The sequence below is a fragment of the Myotis myotis genome, unplaced genomic scaffold (genome assembly GCF_014108235.1).
Source record: "Myotis myotis isolate mMyoMyo1 unplaced genomic scaffold, mMyoMyo1.p scaffold_m19_p_1, whole genome shotgun sequence".
NCBI classification, from domain to species: Eukaryota; Metazoa; Chordata; class Mammalia; order Chiroptera; family Vespertilionidae; genus Myotis; species Myotis myotis.
In genome coordinates, this window is record NW_023416313.1 from 158,712,958 (window position 1) to 158,737,070 (window position 24,113).

General features: G+C 51.8%; 1 protein-coding gene and 1 long non-coding RNA gene across 6 annotated transcripts in view; one reads left to right on the forward strand and one right to left on the reverse strand.

Moving 5' to 3' along the window:
• Positions 1–6,052: 6,052 nt before the first annotated feature.
• Positions 6,053–13,398, reverse strand: LOC118649793. Its single transcript, XR_004965739.1, has 3 exons — positions 13,141–13,398; positions 11,009–11,350; positions 6,053–6,368 (listed from the first exon to the last, which is right to left on the reverse strand). It is a non-coding gene; the product is annotated as an uncharacterized LOC118649793 (long non-coding RNA).
• Positions 13,399–13,527: 129 nt separating this feature from the next.
• The window catches only part of PAK6 (p21 (RAC1) activated kinase 6), a 38,761-nt gene continuing 28,175 nt past the window's right edge, over positions 13,528–24,113 (forward strand). The window contains exons 1-2 of one of the 5 annotated variants that reach the window (XM_036297093.1): positions 13,528–13,641; positions 15,065–15,145. The gene's annotated coding sequence lies outside the window, so the exon portion shown is untranslated. Of the gene's footprint in view, positions 13,642–13,696; positions 14,288–14,947; positions 15,146–24,113 lie in introns of those variants that run through there. The other 4 variants (XM_036297083.1, XM_036297112.1, XM_036297076.1 and 1 more) reach the window with 4 other exon arrangements.

Below are 24,113 nucleotides of genomic sequence, written 5' to 3' on the forward strand. Positions count from 1 at the left end.
ATAAATTCAAGAAGTGTTTAAGAAAAGACATATCTAAACTAATAAAAGGGTAATATGCTAATTAGACCAGATGTCCTTCTGGACAAAGCCACGGGGGGGGGGGGGGGGGCACGACAGAGGAGGTTAGGGGCTATCAGGGGAGCAGTTAGGGAGCGACCAGGCAGCCAGACAGGCAAGCAGTTAGGAGCCAGCAGTCCTGGATTGTGAGAGGTTTAGGCCCGATCCTGCAGGGCCTAAACCGGCACTCAGACATCCCCCGAGAGGTCCCGGATTGGAGAGGGTGCAGGCCCAGCTGAGGGACCCTGCCCCATGCATGAATTGTGTGCACCGGGCCTCTACTACTGGTTTAAAATTGAATCAAGTGGGGGTCTGGAATGGATTAATTCAATTTACATTATTTCTAATGATTCAGTTTTATAACAAATTGTTTCTCAGCCTTCTGAAACGAATTAAGTTCTAGCAAGAAGGTTCCACTGTACTGGAATTTAAGCTCCTAAGGACAGGGGTTTTGTTTCCTTTAAAAATGCAACATAAACCTGAAATTTTCATCATTCACATAGTAAATAGTTGAAAATTGTGTTTGAGGATGAGAACAAATTTAGTACATTATTGGGTGATTTGGCTGTTTTTATTAAGTTTAAATATTTATATCCTTCAGTTGATAAAGTTCCCTAATATTTATCTTAAAGAAAACTTGGCACAGGTGGTCAAAGATAAAGCACTGTTTGTAATCATTCATTGTCCTCCCTGCTTCTAAAGCTCATTATCCCAAAAGGATAATCAGTGTGACAGATCCAGGGAAAATAGGAGTCCTGGAACTAATACAGAAATGTCAGGCCGTTTTTTGTAGACTGGGGGTGCCTTGGCCTTGCTACTGGAGGCCAGTCTTCCAATATGGCATTGAGCCCATAGAGATGGCAGAGCCTGAGTTAGGCTTTGAAAGATGAGTTGCAGGCATTTTCAGCTTATGTTTTAAAAAAAGCTGAGGGGGAAAAGTTATTGCCTTTAGGGAGAGTGTATAGCAGTGGAGAGAAGAAAGAATGAAGGCTTTTACTTTTTAATTTGTACATTTCTGCACATGTTATGTGTATTACTTTTGTTTTATGTCTATAGGATAATCCAGGCTAAGAAATTATGGGCCATGGTTTTGTCATTTTTTCCCTTATCTACATTTTCAAAATAAAGGAAAGCCTAGTGAGTGTTAGTTTTTTGTTTTTTTATGGGAAATGTAGGACTCTTTATTATCCAAATATAAAATTAAGATTAATTTGGAATTAAAATGAGAAACCGAAAATAATTTTAAATAACTGAAAATGACATATCTAAACTTTTCTTTTTAGTATGCTAAAAATTCATATGTGTTCAAATGTTTTGTAATGTTTCTATTCAAGATATGCTTTGTAAAATTACCATCTTCCTACTATTACAACTTCCTATGTCTATGAAGGGATTGAATTATATAAAGCTCAACTTTTTTTCAAAACAAATATATTTTTTGGCTTTCACATGAAAACTTGACATTGTATGATTAAGAAAGGAACAAACAATGATGAACTTAGGCTAAACTTCTGTAAACATCCTTCTTCCCATCAGAGCATACTGCTTTAAGTAATCTTGCTCTTGTACAGGCTCCTGTGGCAAACTTGGCTGCTAAACATTATTGTCCCATAAGTTCAGACTTCTCTCCACGGGAAATAGTGGTTGCCCAATCAAACTGCTTGTTTTCAAGCCCCATGTGAGCAAAGGACTGAGAGCATAGCTCTCAAAAATAAGTAGTGAATTTAAATGTTGGAAACGTGCAGCAATGAGTTTTTAAAGATGTATATTAGAGCCTTGGGGAGGATGGAGGGTGGAATCTATCCTAGGCTCTAATGTGCCTGGAATGGCAATGTCACTTTCATATCTCTGTGTCACTGCATGTATGTTTCTTTAACCTTCAGTTGTCATTGGCTGCTGACCTTACGTCGTGCTACACTTTATTGTCCTGTTTACTCTTTTCAGAATTAAATATTTTCACAGATTTACTTATTCCATCAAAATGTGTACTTCATTTCCCATGTATGTTTAATTCAGCTTCACATTTATTTGAAACCGTTATATGAGTCAGTGTATGCTGCACTTTTCAAGTGGCTTAATCTCACTGGCCTGGTCATGTGATGCATTTTATTTAATTGCTTCAGTCCTGCAATTAGCAAAGTGAGGATGGCATTTCATAAAAACAGATACCCATTAAAATCTGTGAACAAAAGGATGAGTATACATTTACTTGTGTGTTTTTTCTTTATTTTCTTTTCCCATCACCATTTATTCCCCCATACCTTCTTCCCATTTACTTGTGTGATTTTGCATTTTTTAAACAAAATTGTAAAAGAAATTTGGTAACACTAGAATAAAGTAATAAAAATATTGAAAAGCATGACACATGAAGATTGGATCATTTAAGGAAATGGAGAATGAAGGATGAGTGTGTATGTGGTACAGTGAGCCGGGGAGTCCCCGTGAATCCAGGGGGTCAGGTGGGCAGAAGTGTGAGCTAGGCAGAGTAGACAAAAGTTACCCAGCGTTGCTAGAAGGGACTCCAGGTCAGCTGTGCCCGGTCACTGAACAGATAAAAGGCCATTTGCTCAGGACTCCCCCAGTCAGGCACATCCCACCGCATGGGCCAGTGGTCGAGGTTCCATGATGTGTAGACCACTGGGGCGGCCCATAACGCCTATCTTTAGCATTCCCTACCACATTCTTAGTTGCCTAGGAAAGGTACGTGTACATGCCTTACCCCTAACTCAAATAGGCTCTTTGGGAGAAGATCTGTGTCTTTTTATACCTAGTTATAACTTGCATGTAGTGCTCACCTTATAGGACATCAACTTCACAGGCCTAGGACCTCCTAGAACCTCCTCCATATTGAGGTGCCTCCCTGCCTATAGTACCAAACCAAACACTAGCATGGTGGTTACAAATGCTCTCTAGAATCCAAAATGCCTGGGTTTGAATCCTGGTTGTGTGGCATTGAACAAGTTACTTCCTCTCTGAGCCAATCTTCCTGTATAAAAGGAACCTGAGTGCCTAGTTTACAGAGTATGGAGAACTAAAGCTTTTAGTACAGATACTTGTAGATGTTGGTACTGATTTAGTTCTAAAGTTTAAATGGTCTAAAGTTCTCTGGAAACCTCTCAAGTACATTGGGATCCCAGTTAGTTGATTGGAGCCTCACTGTCTTGGATTAATTTACAGTACAGAGTATAGCAAAATCTGTAACATAATGAAGATAAATGAAAGAAATGTATTCTGTAACTTTAAGGATAAGGGAAAACAATTTGTTTCTGTTGGGAGTTACCTTAAGGGACCCAAATATTTGTACTGTCCCAAGATCAGTCAAATACCACGCTATCAGGAAGGTCCATCTGGTCCCCAATCCTTAGTCTCAAGATCATTTCAACCCAAAGCGTCTCTGGCTTACAGCCTCTGCTGCTTCTGTGCCAAGTTCAGAACACAGGAACCTTGAAAAGACGGCCCCTGGTCTGGTTGCTCTGATGGCTCGGGCTGAGGCTTACTGCTAACATTGGTGGGAAGCAGGCTGCAGGTCCTTTCTCTAGCCACCTACAGACAGACACATCTTAATCCTCTCCTCTTTCTCCTGTCCCATATCAGAGGAACAAATTTCTGGCTTGGGGAGCAGGTCCTACTCAAGCCAAGATACTTAGTCTTCCTGAGACTTCCTTGTAGAGCTTGGAGCTATTTCTACTTTCTGCTCTGCTACATCCCTGTCCTGAGCCAATGGATGAAAGGTGACGACTGCGTAATAGGAAAGGGGAGGCACAGGAAGCCCTATAGACTTGATCCAGGAACTGGAAAACCTCATACCGTCCATCTGCTTCTTACTAGCTGCTGGATCTGGGCAGGTCAGTCTGCCGTGTTTAAACCAGTGCTGATGGTTCCTACCCCAAAAGGCTGTGAGAATTAAAAACATGATATGGTGCCCTGGCCGGTGTGAGTAAGTGGTTAGAGTGTCGATCTGCGCACCAAAGTGTCATGGATTCGATTCCCATCAGGGTATCCATGGTCAAGCCCCGGCCCTGGTGCATGCAGGAAGCAATTGGTGGGTCTCTCTCTCTCTCTCTCTCTCCATATATACTGTATATTCTATCCTATATAATAAAATGGTAATATGCAAATTAACCCTCACACCCTCACAAGATGGCTGCCTACGACCAGGCTGGCAGGGGTTAGTGAGGGACGACCAAACGACTGAACAAGCAGGCTGCGTGGGGCGAACAGGCCCAGTGGGGGGAGGGGGGGGCAGTTGGGGCAACCAGGCCAGCAGGGGGGGCAGTAAGGGGTGACCAGGCTGGTGGGGGTGGGGGGCAGTTAAGGGCAGTCAGGCCGGCACGCAGAGGCAGTGAGGGGTGATCAGGCCAGAACAGGGGGCAGTTAGGGGCAACCAGGCAAGTGAACAATTAGGAGCCAGCAGTCCAGGATTGTGAGAGGAATGTCCAACTGCTGGTTTTGGCCCGATCATCAACAGGCAGTTGGACATCCCCCAAGGGGTCCCGGATTGGAGACAGTGCAGGCTGGGCTGAAGGGACACCCCCCACCCCCAGCACGAATTTTGTGCACTGGGCCTCTAGTATATATAACTAGAGTTACATATACTATAGTTATATATAACTATGTATATATATGGTAACTATATATACTAGAGGCCCAGCGCATGAAATCGTGCATGGGTAGGGTCCCTAGGCCTAGCCTGCGATCAGGGCCATCTTCCACCTGCTCACCAGTCCCCAGCCCCGTCCCACCACCGCCACCTACCCTGGTTCCCCGTTCGCCATCCAGCGATCGGAGCTGCAGGGTTGTTGGGGGGGGAGGGACCGAGAGGTGGTCAATGCACCTCATAGCGACTGGTCGAGCAGTCGTTCTGGTTGTTATGCCATTATGATCGCTGGGCTTTTATTATATAGGAGATATATATATATATATATATTAGTGTGATACACACACACACATACATTAGAGGCCCGGTGCACGAAATTCGTGCATGGGTGGGAGGGTCCCTCAGTCCGGCCTGTGCCCTCTCCAATCTGGGACCCCTTGGGGGATGTCCAACTGCCAGTTTAGGCCCAATCCCCACAGTCGGACATCCCTCTCACAATCCAGGACCGCTGGCTCCTAACCACTCGCCTGCCTGACTGATCACCCCTAACTGCTCTCCCCTGCTGGCCTGATCACCCCTATGCAGCGCCAGCACAGCCAGGTTTGGTGAGCCTGAGAGGGGGCGGTGAAGGATTAAGAAAAGACAGACAAGAGAAGAAAGCTGGGGCTGTGTGGGATGCTGCTCTCTCTGATGGAGAGGCAGCGCCAAGGCCTGCAAGCCGAATCTTTATTTTATAGCCAGATTCCACGAGGCAAAGTAAGGGCGTGGTTACAATGTTCTCCTGGGTTTCACATCTACTGAATTACATGCACTTGATCAATTTGTTTACTTGCTGCACCTCCCCCAGCTTATATCACTTAGCCACATGGAACCACAGGTTCAGACCATAACTTGTCCAAACACTGTAGCTGCTCTTCACAGCCCCTAACTGCCTTTCCTGCCGGCCTGATCACCCCTAACCACCTCTGCCTTGGCCCCTGCCACCGTGGCTTTGTCTGGAAGGACGTCTGGAAGGATGTCTGGAAGATGTCCCGTCTAATTAGCGTATAGCCCTTTTATTAGTACAGATGTATTTATCTGCCCCTCCTCCCTTTCTCCCTTCCACTCTCTAAAAATCAATGAAAAAAAATGTCCTCAGGCGAGGATTAATACACAAAAAAAATAATATGGTTGCCAAACATGAAAGTTTCCTGGCTCATAGCAAGCAGCAGAGTCCTGTCTATCTCCTCAGCAGCCAGCCCAGAGCTGGGCACATGGGAGGCAGGTGGAACTGGTGTAATCCATTGTAAAATCTAAACACTATTGAAATGCCTAACATTGTTATTTAGTCAGGCTTCCAGCTGCTACCTGTTGACGCCTTAATTTAACGTGTCCATTTACCAGAAAATATTTCTAAATGTGTCAAAGAAGGTTAGCCAATAAATATTTATTGAGCTCTACTAGAGCTCCAGTAAGGATGTAAAGAAATATAAGGCATGCTTACTCCCTTCAGAACGTTTATAATTTAGAGAAACAGGAAATTACAGGTTAAAAGCCAAGACAATAAAGAAAAGTAGGTCAAAGGACATCTCAAAGTAAGCCATGACCAGAAGCCAAAGGAGAGGAGCAGGTGTGTCAGGACACAGCGGGATTGAGGGCCAACTGGGTTGGGGTGTCCTGGAAGCCATCGTGCTGTGACAGGGTTTGGAGGTGGTTTACATTAGGTCGTCTTCACCTGCGCATAAAAGAAAAAATCAGAAAAAAAAATCCAAGATACTATAAGGCAGTGGTTCCCAACCTTGGCTGCACATTAGAATCCCCTGGGAATCTTTAAAATCCTGATTTCTGGGCCTCATCCTCCAGAAATTCTGTTTCTTTGTTATGGGGTGGGGCCACATTAGTAACAAAGAAACAGAATTTCCAGAGGATGAGGCCCAGAAGTCAGGATTTTAAAAAGATTCCCAGGGGATTCTAATGTGCAGCCAAGGTTGAGAAACGCTGCCATAAGGAGTAAGAACACCTGCTGTTTCACATAATGAGCCTGGCGTTCAGCTCAGAAGAACCCAGTTTCCACCCGTCTGTCCTGCCATGTTCAGCATATTGGTTTGTCTTCAGACTGGTCCCCTCAGGGAACCACAGCTCCAAGCTCAACAACTTGGAGTAGCACAAGAAAACTTACCAAAACCCTCCCAGCAAATGTCCCCTCCTTTCTTGGCCATATTGTCACATGCCCTGACAAAAGGAAGGGAATTACCAAAACTGGTCCAAACTAATTAAGATTCACCCTTGGGACTGGTGTGGGGGGCCCTTCCCTGAGTACACAGGAAGGGGAAGAATGTACATCCTAATACACTGGGTTTCTTCCAGCAAGTAAGAAGGGAGATGAGATTGCTTTAGTGAGGCAACCAGTAGTGTCTGCTGCACGGGTGCTATTGGGAAGGAAAAGGGATTTGGTGGCAAAACAGCACCTTCGCCCTAGCCAGTTTGGCTTAGTGATTAGAGCGTTGGCCTCTGGACTGAAGGGTCATGGATTCTGTTCCGGTCAAAGGCACATACCTTACCTCAGTTGCAAGCTCGATCCCGTCCTAGTCAAGGTGCATGTGGGAGGCAAGCAATCGTGTGTCTCTCACATGGACGTTTTTCTCTGTCTCTCCCCCTCTCTCCCATTCTCTCTAGAATCAATGAAAAAATATATCCTCTGATGAGGATTAACATCAATAAAAGAATAGCATCCTGGACTCTGAAACCGATTCTAAAACCCTGTCCTGTTAGTGACCTGAGCAAGTGGGTCAACTTCAGGAAGCCTTAGTTTCCTCATTTCTGACCAGGATAATAGTTCCTACCTAGATTGTTAAATTACATGAGGACAGGGACTCGAGCTTTGTACCTAGCAAGTACTCAATCCAATCCATTCATTGAATGAATTCATTCATTGGGTTAGTTGAGGATTTAATGAGTTAATGTATGGTAAGGGCTTAGCATAGTACATAGCCTATGTGTTCAAGAAAGTTAGCTTTTAGCCAGTCATTGTAGAGACATCAGGAACCCTCCACCTATGTCCATTCGCCGCTTTGTGGCACCTGTGCTGCCAGATTATCACTAGTCCTTGCTCATGCGAACGGAGAGTGTTAAGGAGACTGCTCCCAGTGGACTAGGGCTGGGCTGGCAAAGACCCTTACATCCTCTGCTGAAAAGAGGACACAATTGTGATCCAGCCCCTGGGACTCTGCTGTGTGTAACTCTGCTGTGTGTAACTCTGCTCTGACCAGTCTCTGAGCCGCCCCTCACATTGCTATTAATATCTCAGGGTCAAACTCCTGAAGTGCCTGGGACCAGCCTAGCAGACAGGGATGCCCATTTCACCTTTCTTTTTCACTCCGTCTCAGCAACAGCCTAGCCAGTTTCTGCTAGTCCCACCTTTTCCGTGCTCTGACAGAGATGGGTCAACCCGCCCATAGAGGCTTCTCCCAGGACAGGCTGGCCCCTAGGAAAGGCCTGCTCCCAGCCACCGAACTGGGGCGTGAGTGCTGACTCCCTCCTGAAGTCTAAAGGCCCGCTCTGTCCCAAGGGACGAAAGCCATCGGAGGCAGCACTCAGCCCATCAGAGCAGGTGTGGTCAGACCCCAACTGTGGGCTCCCTTCAGGCATCTGTGCAGTGTCACCCACCAACAGTCGAGCCAGAGCTGCCCCAGGAGTGCCTGCCCCAGCCACGGGGGTCACAGTGAGCGCCAGGGCAGTACTCTGAGCCTGATTCCTCATCTGTACAAATGGGGATCATAACATTGACCTTTTGGTGTTTTGAGGATTCAATGAACTAACAGGTGGAGAAAGCTCCTAGCCATACTATGCTGGCACATGCCAAATACTTCATAGAATTGTTTTCAGCTGCTGCCACCCCATCTCACAAAACCAAGTATTTTCACACTTCCATCTACTCCTGGAAAAGCAACCCATTACTTGAAGCATACTGTTTCTCCTGAGGGGAAACTCTGGAGGTCAACAGCAGAACCCCTAGCCGGGGTCACCCATAATGCTGATGAGATTCTGGTCTGTGCTCCCCCCTCTCATGCCCCCTGTAGCACCGTGATGGGCTGGGCAACATGGGAAGACCACCTGACCCTCCCTTCTCTGGGTGTCTCCCCGCTGACCATGCCACTGCCAGCTCTCTTCTGGCTTCCTCCAGTGCCCCAGCGACATGGAGGATGCTAAACCAGCTTTTCGGACATAAGCCCTGTTTTCTGTCAGACAGCACTACGGTCCCTTCGCTTCCTCCCACTCCCCTGCCCCTTGGTCCAGGCCGGTTTTGCAGCCCAGACGAGGCTATTGGAACGCCGCCACGTTCCCTCTTTGCTTTTAGGCAGACGGCCAGCCTTGGGCCTTCTGATCAAGGCCAGAGTGGCAGCAGCCTGGCAGCAGGGCTGTTGGTTGTAACTCCTCCCAGGCTTTTCCAATGTGCTCTAGTTAAAGGAACGAGTTCCTGGAGAAACCCCCCAACCTGCAGCCCAGTAGGCACTCCTATTCCATGGAGCATGATAGAAGCCCCTGCTGGCCATCCCCCACACAGCTGGCCCTGCCCCCAGGGCACTTCACTACCCTGGGCGCGCGTGCACGCACGCACGCGCACACACACACATACACACACGCTCACACACACACACTGGATGGGAGAAGGAGTGGGACCAGAGGAGTGGGCACAGAAGGTCCCCAGAGCATCTTTATCTGACAGGCCCGTAAGCATCCTTCCTACTGGACCTTCAGGACTTGACCTGGTCATCCTCCCGTTTGCTACCAACACCGTGGAGCCTGGGTAGGTGCCCTGGAGGCATCTGCTCCCCAGGCACCCCACCTGCCATGCAGGAAGCCATTTAGGAACATCTCTTGGAGGTGAGGCTCTTGCTTCTGGCCTGGCTCTCCTGGAGGCCCGGGGCTGAGGGACACTTCTGAGGTAACAGCAGCCTTGGAGTGCAGGAGGCGCCTCCAGTGACAACACCTGCTCGTTAATCCCAGGCTTTCTCTCTGGAGCCTGCCCTGGCTTGGATGGTAGGAGGTGAAGGCAAGCAGAATCTGTTCCTCCCTTCCTGGCCCTGAGGTGCGAGGTGTTGACGAGTGTAGGCAGGTGAAGACAGGCCCACTCAGCCGTCAGAAAACCTGTATAAGGCACCCTCTATCCATGCAGCACAAGAAGGTGGGAAGTGTGTAGAAGAATCTAAAGATCTAGAAAAATGTGGCAGTGAAAGGGAATTTTTCCCATATGCTAGAACCCTAGACTTTGTTTCTGAAACTTCATTCTTTGGGAAAACCTATGAAGCATGAGTTCAGGAAAATTTTAGGACTTCATTATTACATGGCCTTTCTAAACATATCTCCAGATGATTCTTTTAAAATCATGCAGTAAGACATCGTTGATGTGGGCAATCATTCCAGCTGAACCTGACTCACCAAAATGGTGCAGATGAGGCAAGTTGTTTTTGAGGCTGTAAGTATATATCCATTTTCAAAAACAAAAGAGCTTCAAGTGAAAGACTTTATTAAGAAACTACAGGCCCAGTGCACAAAAATTTGTTCACTGGGAGGGTGTCCCTCAGCCCAGCCTGCCCCCTCTCACAGTCCGGGATCCCTCAGGGATGTCCTACTGATGGCTTAGGCTACAGTCTGGCCTCCCTCTGCAGGAGGCGACCGGGCCAATCAGGGGAAGGCGCCGTCCCCATCACCAGCCACAGTCTGGCCTCCCTCTGCGGGAGGTGACCCCATTGCCCCACTGCTGCTGCCACTGCCAGCCGCTGTGGCTGCCGGTCCTCCTTGGCCCTCGCTGCTGCTGAGGCTTTGTCCAGAAGGATGTCTGGTCTATCTGGTCTAATTAGCATATTACCCTTTTATTAGTATAGATTGTTGCCCTAGCTGGTTTTGCTTAGTGAATAGAACATCAGCCTGTGGATCAAAGGGTCCCAGTTTCAATTCCAGTCAAGGGCACGTACCTCAATATGTTTCTCTCACATCGATGTTTCTCTCTGTCTTTCCCTCTCTCTTCCACTCTCTCTAAAAATCAATGGAGAAATACCCTTGGATTAAAAAATAAAAATAAGGAAGAAAAAAAGGAAGAAAGAAATTATAAGGACATCATCCTGACTGATTTGCATTGCTGCAACCCAGGGAGCCAAGATTCAAAGGCAGAAATGCCTGTGGTGACATCACCACTGCTGCCTTGACTAAATTACAGAAAACCACACTTGGGGCTTGAGGTAGAATGAACCTGTGGGACAGCAAAGGGAACCACAGGCTTGTAGGAGGGAAAACCACGTTCCAGTCCTGACTCTGCCTCCAATTTCATATGTGGCTTTGCTGAGTCACCTAATCTCTAGACTGCAGTTTTCTTACCTGGAAAGAGGGGTGGAGCTGATGACCTAGAATTCCTCTCAGCTCCATAATTCACCATAGTCCAAGTAGGGGTGGCCAGAGCACAGAACCTCTTCAGATGTTCATTCAGTCATTCATTCATTCAACAAAGATGATCATTTGCATGAGCATCTCCTGTGTGCCAAGCACCATGCTGGGATTCCTGCCCTAGAGCGCTCACAGCGTACTGGGAGGCGCAGAGAGGTGAGTCCACTGGGATAAAGAAGGGCACAGGGCACACCACTGGCCCAGGAGCAACAGGCAGTCAAGCTTCGCAGAGTTTTCTCCAAAGGCTGGCAGATCACACACTCCCCTTTCTACAACCTGTGAAAGAAATGGATGTCAGTTTGCAGATATTTTCACCAAATCAATAAGTCATGCAACATTATAGAGCAGAGGAATGAGACTGTGCAGGCCATCAGTTTTCAGAAGTCCCTTGCCGCGACCTGCATGGCTGAATTCAGGAACTGAAGGAGGGGCCGATGCACAAATGAAAATGCTACACAAGAAATATGAATTTAGATGGCATTGTGGGCCAGGTGGAGCCTCTTTCTTGAAGAGACACACCAACTTCTGGCCTGGTCCACTATTTATTTACTTGAATACACATTTGCCCTTTAGCAAGGCATACAGGCATATCAAAGGTAAAGTCTGGTAAACAGTAAAAGGATTATCAGGTTAGGAAATTGCCTTGAGCCACTGCTTTCTCAACATGAACAATCCGTCCTTAGTGTCAGCCCTGCTAATGCCCAAGGTCCATCGGCCTTCCGCGTTCCTTGGTGACAGTATTGGCAAGCAGTGGCTTCCCGCAGTCCATGAAGACAACACAAGAATCAACAATTACAGACTATGACACTCCAAAATTTAAAATTATTAGAAAAAGTGCCAAAGATGCTGTGGTGACCTTTGGCTGGTTTGGGGCCTCCATCACCCTTTCCTTTAGAAACAGCACCCTAATCTTCACCACATCGTGTCTGGTGACAGAAGCACTGTGCCCCGGCTACCCCACCACCACCAAAGGTGGATACATGGCCTGAGGCGGCCAACCAGATGCACCCTGCTCTGGACTAGGTGTGGAGGTGCACTAGGTGGAGTGTGTGGTGGGAGCACTTCTGTCCAGGTCAGTCCTGATGCCTAGAGACCTTGGGGCTGCCCTGGCTTCTGTCCTAACTTGATGCTCCAGACTTCTCATCAGTACTGGGAATTAGTTACCTGATGGCTATAAAAAAAAGTTCTTTCTTGCTCGAAATGGAGTTAAAGTGGGTTCCATGGCTGGTAGTTGGAGGACCTAATTGAAGTTTTTATGATTAATGCCATGTGCTCCAATACTGTGCAGTTCAATGTGTTCAGCTTGAGACCTTTGCACAGGAAGTGACTGAGGTCCCGGTTTTGGAAGATTAATCTGCCACCAGTTGGTAGGTGGATAAGAATAAGCAATGAGCAACACAGTCATGACAGCTAAGAAGAAAATTCATGTTTACTGAGCTCCTGTGCCAGGAGCTTTGTTCACTTAATTCCCACAATCCTGGAAGGTGGGCAAAATCACCCCCATTTTGTGGATAAGGAAATTGAGTTTAGTTGGTTAAATAACATGCCGAGGTCACTTGGTTGATGAGCAGAGCTGGGACTTGAAGTCAGGACAGCGAAAACTCATAGCCTGGGCTTTTAACCAAATGCCATGTTGCTTTACTATGGAAGAAAATGGATGAGTTTCCAATATAATATGAGCAGCCTAGTGCCACCTCGGAAATGAGGGCCAGGTTCCCACCTGTCAGCAACAGTGGGCCCTGGGAGCAGGAGCTGGCGGGTCAGGGGCCAGGATGGCACCTGCAATGAAGCGGCAGGGTGTTGGCCCCGCGGTGAGCTTTTCCAGGTTGACGGTCAAAGCCACGGAGAGGACGGTGTTCCACCCGCGCGTGGTAAGTGTGGGGAGAGAGGACTGGGGAGTCAGAGCTGAGCTTGGGCACCCACAGCTGGATTCTGGGAGAAGTAAAGGAGCCAGTGAAGGAGGCGGGAGGCTGGGAGAGAGAGGGCACCGCGGCAGGCCCGCTCCACCTGGAGCGCTCAGAAGGCTGACCGGTAGGTGCATGCGCAGAAGAGCTCACGATACTCACCTGCACACGCCCTGGTTTCTGACGGGGGAGGGGGCATGATTCGTATGGGGCGGTTGAGTGGCTGGTTTCACTGGTCCCTGCAAACCCAGGACGCCAGCGTTCACGCTGCCCAGCACTCCCTGTGTGCCACTCACAGCAAAACCAGCTGAGACCCGGCAAGGGAGCTCAGCCCAGCTGTGGTCAGGGCCAGCCAGGTCTGAATCCCGCAGCGCTGCGGGGGTGGGGAGCCTGGGAGGTCTGGCTGCGGGGCTGGGGGAGGCGCCCCCTGATTCCGGCAGGCAGCTCTTCCTCTCCTCCCGCTCAGTGAAGGAAGGCAGGGGAAAAGGCTTTTATAAATAGCTCCAACCCCAGCTGATTTGTAAATTCAGTGGGTTTGGTTTTGTTTTTTTTTTTATGTCAATGACATCACTCTCCTCCCCATGGCAACACTCGACGATATCAAAATTGCCAAGCAACGTTGGAGCAGGTCGCTGCCTGAGGATTTAATGGAGAAATCCCAAAGTGAGCCGGGGCGCGCGGTGGAGGAGGGGCGCGCCGTGGCGGGGAAGGAAGCTGGGGCCCGCCGCCCGCGCCGCCGGCCCCGCAGCCCTGCGCCCGCGGGAGCTCTCGGGCCGCGCTCCCGCTCGTAGCTGTGGAAGCAGGTGGGGGAGGGGCCGCTCCCCGCCCGCCGTGCCGGGAGCGGGAGCAGCCATCCAGGTGACTAAGCTGGCCCACTGGCACTGAGTCACCTGCTGGCCCGGGGGTTTCTTTCTTCTCTTTTGCATCTGATTATTTTGGGAGCTGGAAACTTGGAGCTGCATCTGAGTCCCGCCCCTTCCAGCCGCCCCTCCCTGCCTTGGGCTCCGAGGAAGATGGGACCTGCTGAGACTCTGCCACCCCTTCCTGAGGTTATAGAAGGCGCTGTGGGGGCCGGAAGTGCCATGGGAGAGACGCCAGCCACCGAAGTGCAATAGCCAAAATGGTGATCCGGCTGCCTTGTCCTCCAGAGGTGCTGGGAGAGGAGGGGAGTCTGGTCCATGCCGACTGGATTCCTCCCGGGCTGGCTTTGAACTCACCTCCCACGAGGTTTTTCTGTAAATGAGTGGCTTCTAGGGTCAGAGTGGCATTTGGAGAGCGAGGCTGGATTGGCTTAGGCCGACCTGGGCAGGTAGGTGGCTCTGTGCTGGGTGTGGCCCCACGTGTGAGAGAGTGTGTGTTGTCCCCGTGCTGAGGACAGCAGGGAGTCCACAGAGAGCCGAGGATGCGGGATTTGGCAGCAGCTCGTCCTAACTGATGCTGGGCCAGCCCAGGTCCTGAGACGGGTGTCGTGGAAAGGGACACAAGCACCTGGCCTGAGCAGGGTGAGAGCAGCGCCCGCTCAGACAAGCCCAGGCCCTCTGAGTCCACAGCTCAGACACGCGGCAGAATGCCGAGGCAGGGAGCGGTCCAAGGGGCTGGCCAAGGATGGAAGCCAACCTGCCAGCCAGCCGGACAGCACATCGCTGCTCCCTCTTCCGACAGCCCTGGGCTCTAAGGAGACAGCTTTCTACCCAGGAATGCTGTCACTCGCCCATGCAGTGCCAGTCAGCATCTATGTGTGTTCTCTGCCAAGCTCACAGGGGCGCGTTTCCTGAGAAGAGTGCCGGGCAGGGCACAGCTTCCCCATACTCAGGGCCCAGCCAGGGGCCACTGCTCAGCCTGGCCCCCACGAGGCATGCTCCGGTGCGTGTCAGGCCAAGGGGCGTGGCCCCCCACCCCCCACCCCGCCTCCCCCACACAGCTGGCAGCCTCACGGGCACACCGGTGAGTAAGCTGCGGAGGGAGGAGGCTGTGTGCCCACAGAGGCAGGACGACACCAACCAGGAGCCTTTGGGAGAAGCGGCTGGGTGAGAAAAGCACTGAGGTTTTCTTTTTCTTTTCTTTTTTTTCCCCTTTTTGCCTGAAGGGAGTGGCGCTTCCTGGGCTAGAGACAAGCACCAGCCTGCAGTGGGGAGCTCGAGGCCCAGCTGCCCGGAGGAGCGGCACGGTAAGGTCCCGGCTACCTACATAGGCTCGGGCTTCCCAGGCAGGGGTGGGGATGTGGAGGTGTCCAGGCGATGTGCCATCTGGACAGGGGCAGCAGCTGTGGGTTCCTGTGGGCCCCATCCTACCTGCCACTCCCTTTCCAGATGGATTTTGAAACATCCCAGTCCAAGCTGGCCTCTGGGTTCCCAGCTAGAGAGCGAAACGCTTATTTCTGCTGTTCCCGCCCGCCTGTGCCTCCCCTCCTGCTGGGCCGACCCTGTGCCACCAGGACACCCCTCCAGGATGTCCTCTTACCCTACCACCTCGAGGACGCTCTCCTCTTGTATTCATCCCACAGATATTTACGGAGCATCTTTGGGGCCCAAGCTCCAAGTCATGCCCTTATGCAGAGCCTAACCGGGCACAGATGCTGACCCTGACACTCAGCGGCAGGCCGGGTTCCGGGGGCCTGGCTGAGCAGTGAGGCCTTGGGCTCTTCACTTCTGCTGCAGGCGTTAGCGTCCTGGTTTGCTCTAGGGTGTCAGGCCCAGTGAGCTTGGGGTGTTAAAGTGCCGGGGCCCAACCAAGAAGCAAGGCTAATATAGCGTGGTTTGTTCTTCCCTGGTGTCACACACTAAGGCCGGGGGCGGGGGGGGGGGAGGGGGGGGGGCGGGCTGCTTGGGTTCTTTTCTACGCCGGGAACTGGGCTCTAAGAGTTGAAGATAAGCTCTAGGCTGCCAGGTCCTTGGGTCCCTGGAAGCTCATCAAGCTGGGAATCAGGCCTTTGGGCCAAGCAAGGGGTCCCTCTGCAGATCAGGAGGGCAAGCGGGGAACCCTAGTGCCTAGTCAGGACTGGGTGAGCACCAGGAGCAATGCTTCTGTTCTGGAAGCACCTGATTTGGGTGGGAAGCTGTGTGCCCCTGTGGGTAGCCACAAGGGGGGAGTGTGGGGGCTGCATGGGTCCCAAGGACAGACTGACTCTGTGCACTGAGTTCCTGGGACGTGCCAGGCATAGAGAAGGTGCTGCAGGAGGGGCACATGAGCCCAGCATCAGGATGAACCCTGACATGTCCCCACCTGGCTCCAGGATGAGCAAGTCCTGCTCTCCCCCCTGCAAAAGGTGACTCCAAGCCTGGGGGTGCGGGGGGATGTCTCTCGTGTGTGCAGAGCTGAGCAGCGGCTGGTGCCCAGTAGCTGGTGCCCAGCTGGGTTCAGAGTGGCAGAGGCTGTGGAGTGCCTGACAAACAGCAGGCTAGCAGGGTGGCAGCTGATGGAGCCAGGAGGGAGCAGAAGGTAGAGGCCAGGTATGGGGGCAGGAGAGGGAAAGCCTGCCTGGAGTTTAAGATGGCGGAGGGAGGCCCTGGACACTGATTGTCTCATGCCTGCCCACCTCTGTGGGACAGCCGGCAGGGAGTGGGCGGAGACACTGAGAGACTGTATTCCTTACCCAAGGGGCCCAGAGACACCTCTAGCACACTCTGTCCTGGGTGCAGAGGCCCGAAGGCCTTGTGGAAAGCTGTCCTGCGGCCTGAAGCAGGGCCCTTCTCACAGGATGCCCTCTCCACCAGGAGTGGGAAGGCCCAGGCCTCAGGAGCCGTTTCTAAGTCTTGGGCAGTATGAAGGGTGCTGACAACCCTCACCCACAGGCATTCCGCAGCTGCCCCTGTGAGGGCTTTGAGAAGAGAGTTCATGTCTGTGACCCAGCCTTGGTGGAAAGAAGTGGGCCACAGGCTGGAAGAGCATGGAAAGGTGAAAGCTTCAGAGGCAGGAAGAGCTCTCAGCCTCCTGGCCCCCGCTGGGCCTCCTGCCTGGGAGAGCAGGCTGACTGGAAGCCCCTCTTCCGAGCTTAGCCCTGGGGCCCATTAAGGGCTAAGGTGAGATGTGAAGGGTGTGACAAGAAGGGGACTATGTCTTTTCTTGGCAAGATGAGTGCTCCAGGCAGCCCTTGGAGATGGCAGTTGGCACCTTGTTCTGGCTCACTTGCTTGTAGGCAGAGAACAGGGATTGCCTCCTAAGTACAAAACACGGGTGGCAGGAGCAGGGGGTGGGAGGAAGTGCCACGAAATGACCAAGACAGAGCCCTTGCCCTGGGGAGTGTACAGTCCTTCAGCAGAGGAGGGAAAAGAAAGCTGAGCATGGGGCCAACCCCACCCGAAACCAGCCGAGAGCCATGATCAGCAATGGGCGGGGGTGGGGGTTGCCCTTCTTTTCACTCTGGGTCCCTGATTCATCACGGTAATTGTTAGCCATTGAGTCCAGATAATTTATAAATTTAGACCAGTACCAGGAGATGGTTCTTAACATAGAACTTTATAAAGATGAATAAAAAAAGATTAGCCAAGAGTGAAAACACAAAGGAAGAAATAGCTTCTACTGTTATGGGCAGAAGACAGATTCTCAGAGTGATATATAGGAAAAGGCAGAATAGTGGATGGTTAACAGCAGGTGAGTGTCAGGCCCGGGGCTGCCTCTTCCTGCCTGGGTGACCTCAGATAAGTTACCTCATCTCACTAGGTCTCAATTTCCTTTCCTGTCCAAGGGAGATAATTATAGTGCCTATGAGTTAGGGCGGTTGAGAAGATTAAGTAAGGCTATATGCAAATACCCTTAGCAGCATGGCTGGCACATAAGTGCTCAGCAAAGATAATGTTATCATTGCGATGAATATTACTGTTAGAGGAACAAAGTGCCAGGAGGGAGAGACCACACTGGGGTTTTCAGGGGAATCAGAAAAGGCTTCATGGAGGAGGTGGCTTTGGAAGAACCCTTCCCTGAAGAAAGCTAGCTTTTAGAATGCTGATAGATCCATGCCCAATAATGCTGGGAAGGAAAGTACTACCAGATCCACTCTTTTCCAAATAGCAAATTGTTTATCCACTGAAATTCTCTAAGGAATGATTTGAGCCTATTAAGAGTTTCCTTCTTTTGGGGGGTTCTAGAGTTTGAAGTCTTGAGAACTTGACGTGAACTGTATATAGTGAAGGAATCAAAAGTCTGACTGTGGTCACACTCTTCTTTGGGCCTGCAATCTTGTCACAGGGTGGCCCTGATTCCTTGAAGAACTGCATACTAATGAGCCCCATCTAAAGCACACACTTGGAGGTGCTTCGTACAAAAGGGCCAGCCTAGAGACCACACCAATCTCCTCGACTACCATGACGTGACTTAGAAATGCCCAAGAATCATAAGGCTCAGACTCAAAGGGTTATCATTCTATGAATTTAAGAAAGGTAATCCCAGGTTCTGTTCACCTAGAACAGTGGTCGGCAAACTGCGGCTCGCGAGCCACATGCGGCTCTTTGACCCCTTGAGTGTGACTCTTCCACAAAATACTGACTTCTGCGCATGGGCCACGAAGTTTCAATCGCACTGTACGTGCGCACCCGCACGTGGTATTTTGTGGTATTTTGTGGAAGAGCCACGCTCAAGGGGCCAAAGAGCCGCATGTGGCTCGCGAGCCACAGTTTGCTGACCACGGACCTAGAACAAGGCAAACCCAGAACATGACAGACTTTCATATCCTGGGGGAATTAGCATACAAAAAAACAAACAAACAAACAAAAAATGGGTTCCCTCATAACTACATGTGGCCTCATCAGCCCCAGCAAAGGGACACCCACACTGGCCAGCATCTATACTAATAAAAGGGTAATATGCTAATTAGACCAGATAGACGGGACATCTTCCAGACGTCCTTCTGAACATCCTTCTGGACACAGCGGCAGTGCTGTGAGGGCTGAGGGCTGGCGGCACAGGAGTGGGAGAGACCGCGGCATGGGCCTGTCCAAGGTCAAGGCCCCTTCTGCAGAGGCAGCCACAGAGGCAGCGGCGCGGTCCCGTCCTGGTGCCAGGCCTCCACAGAGGCTGGACGGGATGCAACCTGCTGTGCCTCAACCTCCCACAGCCCCTCCCCCAGCTGGCCTGGCCCCAGATCGCCTCCCACCCACCAGTGGACGGGGCCAGCGCTAAGAAGTGAGGGCTGAGGTCCAGCAGCTGCAGTGGCAGGCTGGGCTGAGGGACCCCCCCACCCCCAGTGCATGAATTTTCGTGCACCGGGCCTCTAGTTTTCTATAAAATCTCATTATGACAAATCAGGCAGTGCAAAGACCCAAGTCTTTATAGAAAGACAACGAGGACCTTTTTGTACACCTATGGGTTCTCTGTGGCAAAACTGCCCCCTCGGAGTGCTGTGTCATCGGCAAATGCCTGCATCTTCCTGCTTGGCTCTGGTTTGCCCAACCCTCAAAGCACTCAGGCCCCTGAGCCTCTGGCTAAGGGGGTGGGGCAGGGCTGTGATCTGCACACTCAGGCTGTCCTGGACCTGGAGTGGGGGCCTCTGGGTGCTCAGAAAAGAAAGTCCAGAAAGCTCAGGTCAGCTGCCACATGGTTCCGGTTTCTAGTCCCAGTGCAGCAGGTCCCCCCAAGGCAAATAGCAATGAACCAGTCACCGTGCTCACGGCAGCCTGCCTGTGTGCCCCGTTCCTGAAGGCTGCAGCAGCGGCAGGGTTAAAACCAGAAGGACTGGTTCTCTGGTTCAGCTTCCTGGCCTAGAGCCTCCAGCCTCCATTTTCTTTCTTTCAGCTTCAAATGAGGCTTCAAGTGGAATTACGCAAAAAGGCGCAGAGGGTGTAGGGAGCCGGGGACCCGTTATGCCACAGCCTCCCTGACCATCAAGAGCACAGTCCCAGGTCAGTGGGTAGAAGCACAGAGTGGAAAGGGCTGCTCCAGAAAGGAGCTGGCCTTGGATTGCTGTGGCACATGCAGGCCAAAGGAAGTCCCCACGAATGTTTAATCCAGCCCCCAAACTGTTAGAGGAAAGAAGAGCCCCAGAGAAGGAAAGTGGGTCCTGGGAGCGCACGGCTAGCGGCAGCAGGGCCAGTTTCAGGCCTGGGTCTCTGGCTCCGTCCAGTACACTCACCACCCAGACTGCCCTTCCATAGGCAGCAGCATCAAAGGCACCCCGAGGAGGGACAGACACTTGATGGCTTGAGAGAGGTGGCCTGACCTGACAAAGTGGGAGGCCAGACAGGTCCCAGCACTCCTCTGTGCCTCCTGCCCTAATGGGGCCCTAGTCCTGCCACCCCTGCCCCCATCTTGCTCCACATGGAGCCCCAGCTCAGCTCCTGCTCAGTCAACAGAGCCCCCAAGAAGAGGCTCTACCCACCCCACCCAGGCCACTCTCTGAGTGTAAATGGATGGACTCAAGTTGTATTTGCCCTGGGAAGCACTTTACATTTTAACTAGAAGGCTGTCATTGCCTTAAGCCAGAGAAGGAGGGAATGATGAGGGCATCTAGGAATGAAAGGGAAATCTGGGCAGAGGTTAGGGGAGGCAGCCTTTTCAACGGTATATACTCTGACCCCAGGCAGGAGTATAAACGTCCAATGGCCATCATCAGATGTTGGATCTCAGAAGCAGGAGGCCTGTCATCTGTCACCCTATCACCAGGCCCAAGTGGACAAGACAACTTCCGTATTACACTGCAGTGGGTCTTACTGGAGATGGTGTGTCTGGGGTCAGGAATGGTGGAGAAAGGTGGAGGTCTCAGACCCGGGGGAGGGATGGAGCCAAGGCCAGGAGAACAAATGCAAGGCCAGGAGAGCGCAAGGGTGCGGGCTTCTGTGGAGGAGGGGGGTCAGGACAGGAGGAGGAGCTGCCTCCAGATGGTCCATCATCCCAGCAAGGGCATCATGCCAGCCACCAGTGAGGGCGAAGCCATACACGCCAGGCCCCTGCATGTCAGCACTCACATGAAGGTCCCGAAGGCTGCTACCATGGGGCAGTCAAGGTGTGGGCCAGAGACTCAGAAAGGAATGACCCTGAGAAGGGAGGGCAGCAGCTGCCTGCAACCCCTCCAGGACCCTCTGAGCACAGCACAGCGCAGGGCAGACACAGAAGGCAGAGTCCAGCGAGCTCTACAGCCAGGTGATCAGTGCTTCCGCAAGACCACACAGCCCACAGCCTGTGAACTTAGAGTTAAGGCACTGCAGCTGGAGGGCTGTGCATGGGGCTTCAGCAGCCAACACTGTGCTTCCTCAGGCTCTTTCCTTTCTCTGGCCTGAGCCCTTACCCGGCCACAAGCCTCCTACTCCCCCCCACTCACCCGTCCTTCCTTAAAGTCAGGCCCTGGGCACCCACTCCAGACTGGGGCAGCCACCAGAGGCTCAGGAGGGAGAGAAAGGACAATGAATGGCTTCCATTCAAGGAAGCTTCCAGCTGTTAGTTCTGCCAGCAAAATGCCAGCCAGAGAGCGAAACTGCCAGCAACAGACATTTGGATGGCACTTTGGAGCCCATTAAGAGTAGAACCTGCAAAGTGATCATAGTGAGAAGATATTAAGTGAATTGATCATGTCTCTAAAAATGAGTGTCCTCAGCACAGAGGTGACTCTCTCTTTTCCCAGCCCTCCCCAGGGTGGCTTATAGCCCCTTGTACCTGGGAAAGGTGCCCAGCCTGTGCTGCCCTTGCTTCAGCCCCTGGGGGTGGGTGGACGGTGGCCCCTGCATCTGAGTGGCTTGTCCAGGTCACCAGGCCCCTTTGGGAAGTCAAGCAAGTCTGGGCCCAGTGTCAGTTTGTGTTTGGGGAGGACTGGCCTTGTGTATCCCGTTGTCATAGGGAGCCTATCACAGGTGCAGAGCTTGAGAAAAAGATGGAGAGAGGCTAGAGCAGCGGTTCTCTACCTGTGGGTCAAGACCCCTTTGGCGGTCGAACGACCCTTTCACAGGGGTCACCTAAGACCATCCTGCATATCAGATATTTACATTACGATTCATAACAGTAGCAACATTACAGTTATGAAGTAGCAACGAAAATAATTTTATGGTTGGGTCACAACATGAGGAACTGTATTTAAAGGGCCAGAAGGTTGAGAACCACTGGACTAGAGGCTTCTGGATGTGGAAGTCTCCCTCTACTGAGGTTCAGGGCAGCAGCCAAGCAGGGGAGCCCCATGGACTTTTCCCAAATACCTAACTGGGTCTAGACAGTGCTGCCCCTGGGCTGGGTTCTCTCTCCAGGATCTGGAGGGGCTAGACCTGTAGAACTGACTTCTTAGCTAGTTCTCCTGGAAGAACCCTGGCATCCTGCCCTGGGGCACATGGGGCTCAGTGGCTCCCCATGGCAACTACAAGCGTGCATGGCATGGCAGAGGGGACTCTCCTCCTCAGTCCCTGTAGCAGCTGTGAGGGCCAAGGGTCAAGAACTTTTCACCCGGTTTGGGGTGCTGATCCTCCGGGCCCCTGCACTCCAATGTCCTAGATCTCATCATTTCCCCACCTTCTGAACGGAAGCTGGCCCATTATACACATCCCTCCCCTCTTATACACATCAAGAAGCTGAGGCTGAGACAGGCTGGCAGTGTAGAGCAGGGGTCCTCAAACTTTTTAAACAGGGGGCCAGTTCACTGTCCCTCAGACCATTGGAGGGCCGGACTATAGTTTAAAAAAAAACTAGTCGGCTGCTAAGCAACAGGCAGCGGCAGCAAAAACACCCGGCGGGCCGCATGTGGCCTGTGGGCCGTAGTTTGAGGACCCCTGGTCTAGAGAGACAGAAGGGCTCCGAGCGTGCAGGAAGCCATGTTATCTACAGCTAATCTCTCTCTCCTCTGCTTAAGGACCCCACAGGCCTGGCAATGTTAACTCCCTCAACTCACGCTCCCAGGCCCTCAGAGGTGGCCACCTGCCTCTCAGCCTCATCAGCAGAGAGAGATGGTGAGGGACCATCAGGGTGAGGGACATTGCTCCGGCCACCCCAAGAACAGGAAGGGACAGCTGTTGGACAGCCTGGAAGAGAGGGAGATGAAGGAATCTATAATAATGAAAGCATAATATGCTAATTAGATAAGATTGACGAACGACCTTCCGGACGCCATTCCAGACATCCTTCTGAACCAAGCCCCAATGGCAGGGGCCAAGGCAGAGGTAGTTAGGGGCATCAGGCAGGCAAGCGAGTGGTTAGGGGCAATCAGGCAGGCAGGTGAGTGGTTAGGGGTGATCAGGCAGGCAGGCAAGTGGTTAGGGGCAATCAAGGCAGTCAGGTGAGTGATTAGGGGTGATCAGGCAGGCAAGCAAGTGGTTAGAGGCAATTGGGCAGGCAGGCAGAGGCAGTTAGGGGTGATCAGGCAGGCAGGTGAGTGGTTAGGGGCAATTGGGTAGGCAGGCAGAGGGGTTAGGGGCGATCAGGCAGGCAGACCAGTAGTTAGGAGTCAGCGGTCCTGGATTGCAAGAGGGATGTCTGACTATCGGGCCTAAACCAGCAGTCAGACATCCCCCAAGGGGTCCTGGATTTTGAGAAGGTACAGGCCAGGCTGAGACATCCCCCACCCGTGCAAGAATTTTGCGTACCGGGCCTCTAGTCTACTATAAAGACTGCCCCTCTCCTAGGGCCAGAGGCTGCCTCTCTTCCAGGCTCCAGGGGGTTCCTCCAGCCAAGCAGCAAGCAGGTGAGCCAGGCCCCACCTTCCCAGCAGTGCCTGCATGTGGGTCTCCTGGTGCTGGGCCCACGCTGGGTCTGTGAAGGACACAGGCTGGATGCCGGGACTTCAGGCAGGGTGCTGACTCATGACTGGGGCAGTCCAGCACCTGGTTCCTAGCAGAGGCTCAGGGACAGGGTGGGAGCACCGGAGGCCCCCTCTGCCCCTCACACCCATTGCTGTGTGAGGGTCCTCACGCCCTCATCAGAAATGAGGGAGGGTTATCCCCCACCGCTCAGTGTCACATGACTTACCCATCCAGGGTGGCACAAGAAGGCCAAAGATCAGTGCCTCCCCCAGCAACTCTTCCCAGGAACTTAACCCGACTTGGTCAAGTCATATCAGACAATCCTTGGAACCAGGGGCCTCTGAGCAGGATGGAGTTAAGAGAACAGTCTGGGGGGATACACTTGGGTTGAAAATCTGGCTCCACCACTCAGTCACCACCAGACCCTGAGCTGGTTCCTTAACCACTCTGGGCCTCAGTTTCCTCATCTGGGGGGAAGGGAAGGTCGTCCTC